The sequence below is a fragment of the Meriones unguiculatus genome, chromosome 8 (genome assembly GCF_030254825.1).
Source record: "Meriones unguiculatus strain TT.TT164.6M chromosome 8, Bangor_MerUng_6.1, whole genome shotgun sequence".
NCBI classification, from domain to species: Eukaryota; Metazoa; Chordata; class Mammalia; order Rodentia; family Muridae; genus Meriones; species Meriones unguiculatus.
In genome coordinates, this window is record NC_083356.1 from 81,002,244 (window position 1) to 81,008,987 (window position 6,744).

The 6,744-nt window shown below is 36.3% G+C and overlaps 1 non-coding gene across 1 annotated transcript; it reads left to right on the forward strand.

Moving 5' to 3' along the window:
• Positions 1-237: 237 nt before the first annotated feature.
• Positions 238-340, forward strand: LOC132656191 (U6 spliceosomal RNA). The gene has a single exon (XR_009594114.1). It is a non-coding gene; the product is annotated as a U6 spliceosomal RNA (small nuclear RNA).
• The last annotated feature ends 6,404 nt before the right edge of the window (positions 341-6,744 follow it).

Consider the following 6,744-nt stretch of genomic DNA (forward strand, 5'->3'; position numbering starts at 1 on the left):
TTCTGTGCTGGTATCCTGAAGTGTAAAATTCTACACACAGTTTCACAGCTTCAAAGTTGCTATTTTAAGTATATAGAAGTTTACTGAAATATATATAGTTTGGGACTAGGCAAGTGTCTGAGTGTCTGTTAATCTAATTTGATGGTATTTTTTTGTTTTTAAGTTCATTGCAATAAGGTGGTGAAAAAAACAGAGGAATTTAAGATATAATCCCATCCTTAGGTTTATTTATGCATGATAAAGAATATATTACACATGATTAAATTGAACTATACAGAGAAGATTATCATGGCCCCTGCGCAAGGATGACACGCAACTGTGTGGAGCATTCCTTATTTCTTTATTATTATTCTTTCAATAAAAAATTTAAAATGATTTTTAAAAAAATATAGCAGGCAATAGTATTGCCTAGTTTCTTGTTCATGTGTGTGTGTGTGCATGTATGCAAGAGTGTGTGTGTATGTGTGTGTGTGTGACTGTGTGTAAATGTACACAGAAAGAAAGCTACACCCACATTACATATTTTAAAAGGTGAGGTTAACTTATAAGATTTTTAATGATTATTAAGAGTGGGGATGCTATACATATAAAGACAAATTATCTTGAGCTTTCTTAGCCTTTTAATAATCATTAGGGGCTGGGGAGAATGTTCAGTAGTTAGGTGGTCCCATATTCAATTCCCAGAAACAGACATAAAGGCTTCACAACCGTTTGTAACTCCAGTTCCAGGTGGTCTTTTCTGACCTCTCAGATACCAGGAATGTGCACTATGCACCGACACACCTGCAGATAGAACATTGCAACACATTTAAAATTATAAAAATAATAAAATAAATATCCAATTTTGGGGCCACCTTTAATTTTGTCCTAATATTCTTATGACTCATAAGTAAATAATTTTGGCTTTTACGAAAGACTCTTAGCTTCTACTGAGGCAAAGAGGCTAAGAATGTCATCAGATACCACCTGGATCCCATAACAGAAATTTAGCTATTTTGTCACAACTTACCTACATGCTGTGTGTACCAGCACATTTGAAAACTGTTTTGCGGCCCGTGGTAGCTCAGTAACCAATTGTTTTCCCACAGTAAGGGGAACAAGGACTATTTCTAACAGGAACTCAATGGCAGGCTCTTTGACCTCCCCACCCCCCAAGGGAGGAGCAGTCCTGCTAGGCCACAGAGGAGGACTTTGCAGCCAGTCCTGAAGATACCTGATAAGCTACGGTCAGATGGAAGGGGAGGAGGTCCTTCCCTGTCAGTGGACTTGGAAAGGGGCAGGGAGGAGATGAGGGAGGGAGGGTGGGATTGGGGAGGGAATGAGGGAGCGGGATACAGCTGGGATACAGAGTTAACAAAATGTAACTAATAAAAATAAAATTAAGAAAATAAAAAAAAGGAAAACTGTTTTGGTTTGTGATCCTTTGTTCTGTTTTTACAAAAACTCCATGAAACTATTACCACATTGGAATACTGTGGTTCCAGTGTTGGTAACCCGAATCTGTGTACCTGTCATAATTGGTTCCAGAATAAACAATAAACTATATTTTATTATCATTGATATGAGAGCTTTGCTTTTGTGTTTGTGTGTCAACATTATCTACTTCTACCAGTAGATAATGAGTGAGTTACATGAAAAGATTTTCTTCTTAGTAACTTGTGTGTATTTACCTATACATATACTTCCCATGGAAATAGGGGCTTTAGTAGAAACGGCATAAGTTAATTGAATTATTCTCTGTAAATTATGTAAAAGGTAGAGGAAATACTCTTCAACAAATCTATTTTGTGTGGTCTAGAATAGAAAAACAGCTTCACATAAGTCTTGACTTTATCTAGAGATAATGAAGCTTTCTCAGATTTTTCTTTATGACATCTTTGGTAAGACCTAACCTCCTGTGGATATACCCTTCTTTGGGGACAGAATAGCCTTCAGAAATAGCCTTCAGCCTCTACTCAAGGGTGGATTAAAACCATCCTCAAGATTGCATGTGTGCATAATGGTCTCACTCAGGAAATGATCTTTTGAAGTCAGAAGTTCAAGTATCCTACACAGAACAAAACTCTCTCCTCAAAAAGAAATATGCTGCATGTATTGAGAGGCTTGAAGACCATTTCTACTCATATGGAAGAACCCTAAGGTTGCTCCTCACTATGCAATTAACAAGCAGGTTCTCCTCAGGACCTTTCCATACATTTTTTCATGGAGCTTTAGGGCTTTTTACTGGTTATACATTAAAGATTTTTTTTGTTTTATTTTGTTTTGCCAAGCTTCAATGCCATAGCCTGTATTCACCAGATGGGAAGCCCTTTCTTATTCTCATCATAATTACTATGACCTATTGTGTGTTTATATATTTTAGCTTAGTGATGAAAGTTTTTGATTTGTTATGAAAAGTTAAAAAGTTTTTTTCTCCTTGATGCAAACCTTTGCTTCTGGATGAAGGCCTGTTGCACTGCAGCAAACTTAGCGACCTTCAAAATGGTTCTGAAAGCAACTGAGCTCTCTGAAGATAAAAAGAATGAGGGCATTGCTGGCATTCTGTTCTGCAAACCTTAGGGGTAAGTCCTTTGATGTTCAAATGAGAAGACCTTGAAATCCTTTTCTTTCTACTTTTAAAAAGTGTCCAGAAATTCTTTTTATAAATGCTGTACTCGATTTTCAGTATTAAATCTCTGGTATTTTGTATGAAAAAAAAGAAGATAAAGAACTTATTTGAATGTAAATATCTCAATTATGTTTGTTTTTTATATCTTCACTGAGATATACTATCACAAAGTAAATGTATATGTGTATAGAATTCATTACATTGGAGACCTGAAATTATCTAGACAATTCAGTGTCAAAGAAATATTGATCAATCCCATTACCACATATCAATCAGAATTTGTTGTTTTAAAATACAAATAAAACTTTAAAAATTTCTTTCATGGCATCTTATGGCTGTTAGGAAGTCACACATGAACTAAATTGCCTGACTTGACTGTGCATGTCTACTATCGTTCAAATATGTGTGATAACATGAAGCTCCCACACATATATAGCAAACACTGGGCATGGTTTCTGGGTTAGTCTCATTTATGTTCCAAAGCATTTTAGTCTTACTGGCTGTTGTGTTCAGTGTTGCTGGTATTTTTTAGTTCAAAAAGTTTCTCCACGTTTTCCTCAAGGGACTTTGGATTGTCCATGGGTAGTTCCAGTCCAAACTCCTTGCATAAAACATTGTTAGGGCTTGACCTAAAGCACAAATTTTAGCAATTTAAAATTATGGACATACTGTTAAATAAGCCAATATACACAAAAGGTTGGAAAAGATGATGCAATCTATGTATATTTATCACATGTTGTTTATCTATCATACAAAGAGGAAAAAATGTTGTCAACAAACTTGAAAAGCCTAAGAAACCGTCTACGTGTCATTTTAGTGTTTCTTCATAGAGTCTATATTTTCTTTATGTATATATGTTCTACATGTATATATGTATATCATTAAGCCATATATAGCTCATATGATTTTAACTATTATATGTATGACATAATAGTGTACATGAAGTTAGGTTGTTGCGTCTTACCTATTTACTAAATTTTATTCAAAATTTAATTTTTCATCTATGCATACTGTCTTAGTTAGGAGTTTATTGCTGTAAGAGACCATGACTGTGTCATTTCTAATAAAGGAAAACAGTTAATCGGGGTTAGTTCACAGTTTCCAAGCTTTAGTCCATTTTCCTTATCGTGGGCACCATGGCAGTGTGCAGACACGCATGGTGCTGGAGGAGCCAAGAGTCCCACAGCTTGATCATCTGGCAGCAAGGAGAGACTACGCGTCACACTGAGCGTAGCTTGAGCATAGGAGATTTCAAGGCTTGACCCCACAGTGACACACTTCCTTCAATAGGGCCACACCTCCTAATAGTGCCACACTATTATGAATCTATGAGGGTCATCCCTATTCAAACCCTCACACTTGAAATTCTCTGTACTTGTCCCTGTGTTTTCGATCACGGTACAATCAAGAACACCTTCCGGTTCATCATCAACCTGAACTAATTTAGAAAGTGTCATGAGACAGGAAAAGGAAAGCAAGACTTCAGAAATGTTTCTGCATGAGTGTTCATGTATGCACATGTAATTGAGCTTGCAGCTTTCACTGCATTAGTCAGGCCCTGGGCAAGTGTGGTTTATTTAATGGAAAAATGATCAATGGTGTCTGAAAACTGGTTAACTATACTCAGATAAGAAGGGATTTATAAATATTAAACTATTAGTATATATTAATCAATTTCAAGTGAAAATAGAAATTTAAAATGTGTGTAAATAAATACATTCCATTCTTTAAGTTACTGTGTGATCACCTGTTAGCTTTGCTCTATTTGGTTGCTTCACCTTGTTGATCTGAACTGCATATACATTGGTCACGTGTGATGGGCAGAATAATGAGAGGAACTTGAACAGTTGATGGACTAGTCATAAAGAAAATATCCAGCAAAGAACTTATGGATTCCAAACATAAATACATATATCATATGATTAAAATTTCAATGATTTTGTGTTACCTTTCAATCACAAGAATTTTATAAAATACTAAGGATGCATTCATTTGATTATCAATTTAAAATTAATCATTTAATTTTATTAATTTAATTAATCATCAATTAAACATGTTTGCAATTAGAATTAAATTAGAAACCATTTTGTGTATTTATGTAGATATATCTCTTTCAAGTAAAGGAAATCTGTGAAACATCTGTGGTATAAAGGTGGGTGGATGCGATTCATGAATTCTAAGTGGGTACCCAAATCTTTGCTGTAAATTTAATTTATACTTTGAAGAAATTGTTTTCATATCTCAATCTTTAGTCTGGTGTATATGGCATATGGGCTGTTCTATTTTATACTTCTAATTAAGCTTGTGTTTTTTCTTTTAATTTGTGGCATGCCAATTTGATTAGTTGCTACATAATTTTTTAAGACTATGCTTGGAAACATTTTTTAATTTATTTTTTTGTTTATTACAATTTATTCACTTTGTATCCTAGCTGTAGCCTCCTCCCTCATCCCCACCCAATCCTGCCCTCAAGCTCTCATCTTCTCCCATGTCCCTCCCCCAGTCCACTGACAGAAAAGGTCCTCTTCCCCCTCCATCTGACCCTTGCCTGTCAGGTCTCATGAGCACTGGCTGCATTGTCTTCCTCTGTGGCTGGTCCACTGATAGGGAGAAGTCCTCCTCCCCTTCTATCTGATCCTACTCTATCAGGTCTCATCAGGAGTGGCTGCATTGTCTTTCTCTATGGCCTGGTAAGGCTGCACTCTTCAGGGGGAGGTGATCAAAGAGCAGGCCACTGAGGTCATGTCAGAGATAGTCCCTGTTCCCATTCCTAGGTAACCTACTTGGACACTGAGCTGCCATGGGCTACATCTGTGCAGGGGTTCTAGGTTATCTCCATAAATGGTCCTTGGTTGGAGTATCAGTTTCAGAAAAGATCCCTGTGCCCAGTTTTTTTTTTTTTTCTCTTTCCTTGTGGAGCTACTGTCCCCTCCAGGTCTTCCTATCAACCCCTTCTTTCATAAGATTCCCTGAACTTTGCCCAAAGTTTGGCTATGAGTCTCATCCTCTGCTTTGATACCCTCTGTACCCCATTTTTTTTTAAATTGGATTACTTGATTTGTTGGTGTTAAACTTCTTTAGTTCTTTATATATTCTGGATATTAGTCCAATGTCAGATATGGGGTTGGTGAAGATCCTTTCCCAGTCTGTAGGGTGTTGTTTTGTTCTGACAAAAGTGTCCTTTGCTTTACAGAAACTTTTATTGATATTTGATCTTAGAGTCTGTGCTGTTGGTGTTCTGTTCAGGAAGTTGTCTCCTGTGCCAATGAGTTCAAGGCTTTGTTTTCTAACAGATTTAGAGTGTCTGGTTTTATGTTAAGGTCTTTGATGCACTTGGACTTTAGCTTTGTGCAGGATGATAAATATGGGTCTATTTGCATTTTTCTACATGTAGACATCCAGTTAGACCAGCACCATTTGTTGAAGATGCTTGTCCATTGAATGGTTTTGACTTCTTTGTCAAAAATCAAGTATATGTAGGTGTGTGGGTTTATTTCTGGATCTTCAATTTTATTCCATCGATCCACCATTCTGTCTCTATGCCAGTACCATGCAGGTTTTAGTACTATTGCTCTGTAGTACAGCTTGAGATCAGGGATGGAGATACCTCCAGAAGATCTGTTGTTGTACAGGATCATTTTGGCAATTTTGGGTTTTTTGTTTTTCCATGTGAAGTTGATAATTTTTCTTTCAAGGTTTGTAAAGAATTGTGTTGGTATTTTGATGGGAATTGCATTGAATCTGTAGATTGCTTTTGCTAAGATGGCCATTTTCACTATGTTAATCCTACTGATCCATCAGTAGGAGAGATATTTCCATCTTGTGATATCTTCTTCAATTTCTTTCTTCAGAGACTTGAAGTTTATTTTCAAACAGATCTTTCACTTGCTCAGTTACAATCTCACCAAGGTAGTTTATGTTATTTGTGGCTATTGTGAAGGGTACAGTTTCCCTAATTTATTTCTCAGCACTTTTGTCTTTTGTAAACAGGAGGGCTTCTGATTTTTTTTGAGTTAATTTTGTATCCAGCCACTTTGCTGAAGGTGTTTATCAGCTGAAGGAGTTCTCTGATAGAATTTTTGGGGTCACTCATGTATACTATCATATCATCTGCAAATAGTGGTACTTTCATTTCA